Raw genomic sequence first — 10654 nt, forward strand, 5'->3', positions numbered from 1 at the left:
TTTCAAGTATCACCTTTATTCCTTCCTGTTGATTTTGAGAATTTGGTCACCATTGGTTGGGGCTCATTCACACACACATTTAGATGAACTCTTTCTTTCTCTGTTATTTGCAAACAATGTATAAAGGACTTCCTTGACTCTTTGCATGCATGTATGATGATTTTCTTAGAATAAATGATTAAATTGGGATGGTCAAGTCAAAGAGCATGCACACTTTGAGGGTTTTTATTACAAATTGCCAAGTGACCTTCCAGGAAGGTTTTACAAAATTACTTTCCCATCAACCATAGATGAAGGACCAATTTCCTTACTTTCTCACTAACACAGTTTGTGACCACTGTTTTCGATGATTTATAAGCATAGACAAAATACAGTGTCTCTTTGATTTTTCATGTCTCAGGACATTAGTGTCTCTTTGTGAAATACTTGTTCATATCCTTTGCCCTTTTAAATATTGTGCAGTTCATCTTTTGACGACAGATTTTTAAAAGTTTCTTGTATGATTAGGATATTCATACTTGGTGACATGTTGTAAATATTTCTCTAGTTTCTGATTTGTTGCTAATTTTACTTATATCTATTTTTATGTGCAAAAGCTTTCATATAAATATTATCTAATTTAATATAACTGTAAATATTAGTTAATACAACTATCAGATAAATACATGATCACCAATGTCAATTGTTTCCTTTGTCTTTTTTGATTTGAAAGTCAAGTATAAGTAACCTCCCTGCGACAGGTTCTATCCTGCAGGGGAACAGCTCAGTAACCTCTAAGCCTAAGCCCTTGGGGCAGGTGTTGAGTGCTAGTTGGGTAATTTTTCTTACTGTCTCACGCGGTGGGGAGTCTCACCTTCTGCCAACCGCTGGCTTCTCTCTGGCATGACAACTAGTGGATTCTAAAACCTTGCCTCCTGACACAGTATGAAAGGCAGGGAGGGACACCTGTCTTAGCCCAATGCTTCTTCCAGCCCCAAACATCTCTCCCAACAAAAACTGATCTGACCATGGAACAACGATCAAAATTAGGAAATTAGTACGATGTCATTAACAAATGTACAATCCCTCTTTGATCTTCTCATTACTCTATCAATGTCTTTTCTCTGGTCCAAAACCCAAAACTCATGATTCCATAGCCACTTCTAATCTGGGATCATTTCTAAGTTTTATCTTGGCTTTCATGGCCTTAACATTTCTTTTTTAAAGATTTATTTATTTATATATACAAGAGCTGTGGTACAACCAGAGGTGTGAGGGGGTTGAGAGGATTGACCAGAGACAGAGTGGGGAACAGAACAGGCAGACTGACTGAAATACACTGCTGAGGGGAGCAGTGGTGAGTCAGAAGAGGTCTGCTGACCCACGTGGTTGCTCCCTGGCTAGGGATCGAACTCATGCTGCATTGGCTGCGGACAGCTTCATAGGTTGCATCTTAACCCCTTGTGCCACCAAGGAGGCCCAACCTTAACATTTTTGAAGTATGCTGCCAGTTATTTCACAGACTACCTCTCAACATGAGTTGATCTGGTATTTTCTCATGCCACCACTGTGATGTCTTTCTCAGTGTTGCAGGGTCCATGATGTCAATGTCTTATTACTGCTGATGTTCACTTTGATCATTCGGTTAAGGTGGGGCCTTCCAGGGTTCTCCACTGTAAAGGTATTATTTTTCCCACTATAATTAATAGGTATCTCGTGGGGAGCTACTTTGAGAATACACAAGTATCCTGTTTCTCATTATACTTTGCCCCATTAACTTCAACATCCATTGATGCTTCATGCCTGCAACAGTTTTATTACTGTGGTGTTGGCCTAATGACGATTTGCTATTTCAACCATTCTTTCTACATTTATTTATTAGATTTTGCTGTAAGGAATAACTATTTCTTCCCTCCTGTTTATTTGTGTATTCAATTATTTGTTTATGTCAGTAAGAACTCAAAGGTATTTATTTTATTCGGTGGGCTATAGCCCACTGTTAGTATTTATTTTGCTACTCAAGTTATCCCAAATATAAACACTGGAAACGCCTTCAGATTAACTCTTATATTCTTTTGCTATGCCCCCAATGTTTTATCAGCATTTCTTTACTTCCTGGCTCCACAGGAATACACAACAATGATCAAAATTAGGAAATTAACATTGACAGGACATGGTTAGCACATTTCAGATGCAATTTGATTTTCTCATCCTATGAATGTCCTTTTTCTGGCCCAGAACCCAATCTAGTGTCCGTTTTGCCTTTAGTTGCCATGCCGTGTCATTATCCCCTCTAGTCTGGGCTAATTACTAAACTTTTCTCTGTCTTTCATGACCTTAGTATTCTTGAAGATTACTGATTGGCCAGTTATTTTACAGAATGTCTCTCAATTTACGTGACATGTGCTCAAATGTGCGCTTGACTCATCTTGTCTTTTCCCTGCTCAGTTCTGGAATCAACCACTTCTCCCAGGAGCCTTATTTCTTCTTAGTGGAGAAAGATATTTAGAAACCATGATTTGGTTTCTAGACAGGATCACTGTTCCTAGGGTGTCATTGCTTCTAGACCCTCTCAATGGACAGAGCTAGGAAATTACATGTTTCACGTCACATACACACGTCTGTAATTTCTATAGCTGTCAGTCTGTGTATCGACCACCAATCATGAGTTCATTCTGATAACTGTTGGTTCTAATCCAACACCACCAAGTTCATTTTGGTTTTCTTCTTTCCTTATTGTAACTCATTTCACCATTAGTGAGAAACCTCTTGTTATCCAAAATTTAGCTATTTGCTCAGTCCAAGCATGTTAGTAAGACAGTTTTAGAATTGCTAAGCCATGCCTCTTTGAAAAACCTAATAATTCCTGTTATTAATTTAGCCTTACTAATAAAAATTCTATTTTCTAAAGGTTCTTTCTTTCTTTTTTTTAAAATATATACTTTAAATATTTATTTATTTATGCATACAAGAGCTGGGGCACAGGCCAGAGGTGCAGGGGGTAAGAGGATTCACCAGAGGCAGAGTGGGGAGCAGAACAGGCAGACTGACAAAATACACTGCTGAGGGGAGCAGCGGGCGAGACAGGAGAGGTCTGCTGTGCCATGTGGGTATCTCCTTGGCCAGCTGGGGATCAAACTCATGCTGCAGAGGTTGCAGATAGCTTCACAGTGCTGATCTTAACCCCTTGCACCACCCGGGAGGCCAAATTTTCTAAAGGTTATTTTCTTTCTTTGCCACAGTGTGGTTTTGTTGTTCACTTGTGGTAGTTAGATTCATTGGTTACTGTTTGTATCTCATTTTGCCTTCCTCTCACATCCTGGTTGGTGTTCACTGTTTCTGAGGTATGTAAAACCTCCTGTGATTGTCAGGCTCAGTTACACAGAGAGGACACTCACAGAGATCTCACTCGCTCCTCATCCCTTTGACCCTCTTTCCACTTTCCCATTCTTTCTATCACGTTCTCATCTACCTTAATCACGTTAGTTTCTGGTCCACCTTCCTACATTTCTTTTGCATGAATGACTCCCTGCCATATCTTGATGGTAAATGCACAGTGCAGAGACAAAGGCCTTAAAAGGACATGGTAATGGAGGGTACGGATTTCTCGAGGATAAAGCCCAACAGCTAAGCTACATGACCAGTCTGGTTCTAGCCAAGGATGAGGGCGTTTAGACTGAGTAGGAGGGAGCCAGCAGTGGACGTCTGCGTAGTCTGGCAGGTGGCTGCAGCAGTAGATGCTGCTTCTCACCCACAGGTGTCCTTGTAGCTCATCCCTGCTGTCCTCTGGCAGGTTTCTCCAGGAAAGGAGACCATTCACAACCTGGAGTCACATTTTACAGATGGATTAATTTATTATAAATAACAAGCAGATTCAAGTGGTGCAGGAGGCCGACGATAGCGGATGCATGACATACCTGATCCTCATGTCTTCTGCAATTGACTGGGGACCTGGATCGTAACGTGAAGATAGAGTTTCCTCAACAGTCCTGAAGGCGGCTCCTGGGCTGCCACATCATATTGCAGGCCCAAAGTGGTCTCCATCCACCTCCTCTTCCCTCCCGCCTCCTTCCCCCCACATCCTGGAGGTGCTCCTGTGGCGCTGCTCTCTCAGCTCCCTTTTGCTAGCTGTCTTGGGTTTGCCTGACAAAAGCACAACCATCACTAGTGGTCCAGATAGGAAGTGGGGTTAAAGGCTCTCCTGCTGAGCTTGGTTATTTATTTATTTATTTTTTTAACCAATGTGGCTGAAGACTGGGCTTAATCTGATTTGCTAGTGTTTTAAAGTATCCTGTTTTAAGTTAGAGTTAACACTGCCATGTACCCCCAAAGCTCTTTTTTCCCCTACATTGACTGAATTTTTTTTTAAAGATTTATTTATTCATGCATACAAAAACCAGGGTACAGGCTGGATGTGTGGGAGGGTGAAAGGATTCACCAGAGACAGAGTGGGGAACGGAACAGGCAGACTGACGAAATACACTGCTGAGGGGAGCAGCGGGCGAGACAGGAGAGGTCTGCTGCACCATGTGGGCAGCTCCCTGGCTGGCTGGTATTGAACCCGCACTGCAGAGGCTGTGGAAACTTCACAGCACTGTGCTCAACCACCTGTGCCACCAAGGAGACTCCTGACTGAATTTTTTAGTGCAATTTTAGATTTGTAAAATATCGAGGAGTCCCATTTACCCTGTACTCACTTTCCTTTAGTATTAACATCTTACATTCATACATTTGTTATAATTAATGAATCAATACTGATTAAATAACTAAAACCCATGCTTTATTTAGATTTTCTTGGGTTTTACTCCATGTTCTTTTTCTATTCCTGGATCCTATCTGGGACACCTCACTATACAACACACATCACTTAACGATGTTGTGCTCAAGGACAAACTGCTTGTGTGACAGTGGCCTTAATGGGTCATAGCCTCCATGTGTGGTAGGCTACCCCATCTAGGTTTGAGTAATTATACTCTCTGACATTTGTATGATGAAATCACTGAACGACACATTTCTCAGAACACAGCCCCATTCCCTATTGTTAAGGGGGTGCATGGCCGTGTTCAGTTGTCATGTCTCCTTAGCACTCTCCAGACTGAGATAGTCCCTCTGACTATCCATGTTGGTTTTTTTTTTTTTAAAGATTTATTTATTTATTCATACAAGAACTGGGGTACAGGCCAGAGGTGCAGGGTGCGGGGGGGGGGCAGGGCGAGAGAATTCACCAGAGGCAGGGTGGAGAACAAAACAGGTAGACTGAAATACACTGCTGAGGGGAGCAGTGGGGAGTCAGGAGAGGTCTGCTGTGCCATGTGGGTTGCTCCCTGGCTGGGGATTGAGCTCATGCTGCAGTGGCTGTGGATAGCCTCATAGGTTATGTCTTAATCCCTTGCACCACCAGTATTTATGTTAGGGGGAAAGGATGTCCTGAGCAAACTCCATACAGACTTTGTGGACTCCACCCCCACGACACTGGGAACTACAAATCCCATGATGACCAAAGGAAAGGTTGAGAGGAACTGAGGGTGGAGTTAAGCAACTAGGCTCTCGGTTTGAGTATTGAACTGGCTATGTGATTGGGTCGCCCTCTTGGCCACACTGCGTGCTAGGTTTTTCGCCAGCTTGGCGGGTCATTGGGATTCCAGGTCAGCAGAATGGGTAGGACGCATTTACAAACCTATCTCCCTCTTTTTCTCCCCGAGTTATTCATTTCCCCACTTCCCCTTCCCTTGTAAATAAACCTTTTATCAACCGTTTGTGTATATCTGTGAGGACCCACAGTCATGCAACCCCATTTTATTTATTTATTTATTTTTAAAGATTTATTTATTTATACAAGCACTGGGGTACAAGCCAGAGGCGCGTGAGGGTGAGAGAATTCACCAGAGACAGAAAAGGGAGCAGAACAGGCAGAAGGACCCAAATACGCTACTGATGGGAGCAGAGGGCGAGGCAGGAGAGGTCTGCCCCGCCATGTGGGAATCTCCCTGGCTGGCCGAGAATGGAACCGGCACTGTAGAGGCTGCGGACAGCTTCACAGCGCTGTGCTCAACCCTCTGTGCCACCAGGGAGGCCCCAGGCAACCCCATTTTATATTGGGGTTTGCCCTGTAACATTTACTGTCAACCCTTCAGATGAGGAACAGGGGTTTAGTTAGACTCACTGCTTGGTAACACCCTGTTCTGTCTCCAAAGCCCATCACACTGCCCCATGGGACACTGGTGCCAACTATTTCACAAAGAAACCCAAAAGGGAAAATCCCAGGGCCCCATTTATCTTCAGTTTTTTGCTTCACAGGCATTGGTATCATCTACATTACAATCACACTACAGGTAATCACTGCTTATTCAATGGAGTAAAGATATACAACAAGAGTAAGACCCTCCTGGGTCCACAAAACATGCAGATCACCTATCCTGAGGTGCACAGGTGTCATGCCCCCCCTCCATGTGCACAGACCATGAGCACCTGGCCTCACACACGGTTGTGCTCTCATGTGTAGATGATCTGTATCCGTTGTTAACCCAAATATTCAGAAGGCAGTTAAAAGGCAAAGCACATTTATTTGGGATCAAGGAATTGCAATGCAGGGTACACAGATAAAGATAGACACCCTAAAACGTGCCCCCAAGGAGAAATAAAGTCAAGGGTTTTATGGCAGGAGAAGAGGAAGATGAATTACGTGGTTAAAGAAGAGTTGATTAGTGCTAACAGTCTTAAACTATTCTCTTGGTTATACATAATCGTTACTGATACTGGAAGGAATGAAAAGGGAACTTGACTGATTCTACCCTTCAGCTTTAAGTCCATAATTATCAGTTCCCCTGATGTGGATGACTTCTCAGACAATTGTTTGATGGTTTCTTAAATAATTGCTTTTGTTCCAGTCCCAAGGTCTTTGCCTCTGTTCAAGGAAACAGGTGATGAAATTTCTCTGCAATGGCTCCATTTTAACATGGCTCCACAGACATCAACTTCTCACATTTTCTTCATGTGCCCAACATGGTCTATACTCATCCCGTGTGCACCAACAACTTACATTATTCCTAAGTATTCTTAAGTGCTCAGATGGCTTGTCTTAACTCTTGGGATAATGAGATCTGACTTGTGGGAAAGTGCTTTATGAAGGACATTCACTATATTTGCTAATTGTTCCATTTTAAGCTATATCAGATTATTCTCTTTCACATATAGGGCACACATATGAAATTTGGTGATGTTCTAAGACAACCATTTAGCATTTTAGCTGTTATGATACCAAACAGTGTTTCCAAAAATAATGCTTCCATTGGAAGTTTAAATATTGCCTTCAATGGGGAGCATGTCACACAGGAAAAATAAATCAGTCCATCAGGGTGACCAAGGCTTCATTTGAGTGACCACAATGTGATCTGCCATTTGAAGTGGACATTGATGGACTTGTGGGCTCGGCACTCCCTTTTCCTTGGGAAGTGCATGTGCCATTCCCGGCGGAACTGCCTTGTCATCACTTCACAACCTGCTCCTGGCCATTTAGTCATTCCAGAGAGGAACACTTATCCAGCTGGGCCAAGGTCAAAGCACTTTTGAAACAGGAACTTATAAAGTTGGCCTTTCTTTAGTGAACACCGAGGCTGCCAGTGGCCATGGAAAGAAAGTTTTACGTGCACAAATGAGTAAAGAAATCAATAGATACACACAGATCCAGAGTCAGACATGGCATCTGTGTTCCTGGTTTCCACACAGCCTGAGTATTTTCATGAAGACTGCCCTAAAATATTTCACTAATCCATTATGTTAATCTCTGTTAAGTATAGTCCATGATGGTCCTCAGTCACTTTTATTAAAAAACAAAACTCACCCAAGTAAATTTAAATACCTAGTTGTTTTCATTAAACAATTCATGAACTAGGCAGCACCCCTAACAAAGAGAGAGATGTTCTGAGGAGCTGCAAAAATGGTAGACTTTTATAGCACTTGGAGGTTATTAGTAAAATAAAAGGATAGTTTCAGGCAACGTTCTGATGAGGAAATTCCAGACTGGTTGGATTAAAATTCCACCCCTGGGAGAGGCTGAATCTGCTTCTCTGAATCAGCTAGGTATTTAAATCTAGGTGAGACTTAGCCTACGTGACTCCATTTTTAGGCCTGTGGTTTCTTTTTTCACACTTCTAACCAAGAGTCCAACCAATGCAGAATGGTGGACAATCGCTGTCATGTTATGACTAGTACATCCCCATATCCACTGAGACTCAATCCTGTGACAAATATTACCTGAATTCTCAAAATAGAATACATGTGATCTAATCTGTCAAAGGAGGTGGTTCATTTGGTATATTCGTTTGTCAGAAACTTTCAAAATAGATATTTATGATAAATGCCTAAGTATTATAAATACTTAAGACACCTTTAAGATATTTAAGTTTGCATAGTAAACTTCTATTGATTTGGTTTTCAAACAAGAGTTTTCAAATGACTGGATTTTCCATAAATTTTGCGTATGGAAAAATAAATGAAATAAGATGTGGTAACTAAGGAGCTATTTTTTAAAAAACACATTTTGGGATCTGGTCTAGGGGCAACATCAACATATTAAATATCTCAGTGACTGAATCATCAAACCAATATTAATCCCATCTTGACTTTGTTTTTAAGTGTATTTTATCCTACTATAATTTTATGTATATAATTAGTTTACAATTCATGTATGAACACTGTGGTAATAGTAGCTAATACTTTTGAGTTCTTACTAGCTGCTGTTTTTTTGGGGGGGTTTTCTAAGATTAACTCTAATCCTCACAGCAGTCTTATTGGGGTAGATACTGTTGTTATTCTCATTTACAGATAGCAGAGGTTAAGTAATTTGCCCAAGGTCACATCAGCAGTAAGAGGTGAAGCTATGCAGAGAATAGTCTGATACCAGAGTCCATACCTGTTAGGTAACTAAGGTAATTAATTATAGTGGGTAACTGGGATAATAATACCATGGATGCATCTTGGTGGAATGATATAATATCATGAAAACCAATGGATTTCTCTCACTTTGGCCCTCACTTCTGAGTTGAAATTTCCTTGATGAAGGAACTTGGATATTCAATTGACAGGACATCCTACTTCTCAAGTCCTTTGGAGGGGATTTTTATGTACTACTTGTTTACAGGTTTTTTGCTTTGCAGAATATGTAACGGCCATCAGAAAGGTAGCGATCTATGCAGGAAGTTTTTCTTTTATTATGACGACTGGGGTCCCTGTGTCTTGCAAGAGAACAGCATGGTAGATTTCTTCAACGCAGAGACAGTCTCCACCCTACTCTCCTCATTTCTTGATGATGAAAGTAAGCCTTTCTGAGGCTTCTCATCTTTCCTAGGGTAAAAATCAGAACACTTCTTGGACCACAAGTGCCCTTTAGCCTCTCTGGTCTTAAATTTCTCCCATTGCAAGACCTATAGATAAGACATTCTCTTTCACCCACACAGCCACTTCATCTGTGCCACCAAGCAAATCCCAGTCATCTTTTATGTTTTCCCTGACCCCCAGGTTCTGGTTCCCTTCTTACACTCTCCCACAGAATCTTGTAGTATCTACGGAAATGGTAATTTTTAAAATCATATTATAAATGAATGTCTGTCTCCCTGGCTGTAAATGAAAACTCCAGGTGGACAGGGCTGTGTTGGTCTTGCGTTGCTGAATCCTTAGTACTTAGCCCACAACTCAGCACATAGTTGGCACCAAATAAATATTTGTAAACTGAGTAGAAGAATCACCAGCTACCAGCTGAAGAGGAAATAAATACTCTAGTCTCCTCCGCATGGACCAGACTTGAGTGTGGAAGAAGATCTGCTCAGACAGCCCCAGGGAAGCTGCAGCAGCAACACAAGGCATTTGCTAACCAGAGGAGAGGATACATGAATATACCTCCACGATTTTCCTTAGACATTTTTCAAATGATTAGAAAATAGGGTAAAATTATGATTTTGTGAACAACAAAATAGAATATGTTTTAGTAGTGCTAAAATTTTTTTTTTTAAGATTTATTTATTTATACAAGCACTGGGTACAGTCAGAAGCTCGGGAGGGTGAAAGAATTCACCAGAGCCAGAGCAGGGAACAGAACAGGCAAAGTGACGAAAGACACTGCTGGGGGAGGAGCAGGACTGCAGGAGAGGTCTGCACCGCCATGTGGGACCCTCGCCAGTGGCCGGGGATCGAAATGGGATCCAACTGGTGCTGCAGAGGCTGCGGGCAGCCTCGCAGCCCAGCGCTCAACCGCTGCGCCACCAGGGAAGGCCCAGTAGTGCTAAAATCTTGATCAAGGAAATTTCAACTCAGAAGTGAGGGCCAAAGTAAAGGAAATCCATTGGTTTTCATGATATTATATCATTCTACCAAGATGTATCCATGGTTATTATTATTCATGTTCAGTTGCAGCCCTTTCTTTTACAAATTTTTTTTTGTTTTTAAATTCTGGGACCACAATTTTGTTTTTCCACAGGCGCACATGTTCCACTCATCCTCCACCATCTTGAAACAATTTTTATCTATATTTTTTTGGCAGATGTTTTAGCATCTTTTTACTGATTCCTCGAAACAGTCTTATATGGAGAGCTGGTTCCATTGCCTGGGCGATGAAGAAACATTTCCTCTTTCAAAGACTATTTTTTGGACGATGATAAGAATTGCTAAAGAGGAAACAATC

The sequence above is a fragment of the Talpa occidentalis genome, unplaced genomic scaffold, assembly GCF_014898055.3.
Source record: "Talpa occidentalis isolate TD23 unplaced genomic scaffold, MPIMG_talOcc4v2.1 talOcc4.17, whole genome shotgun sequence".
NCBI lineage: Eukaryota > Metazoa > Chordata > Mammalia > Eulipotyphla > Talpidae > Talpa > Talpa occidentalis.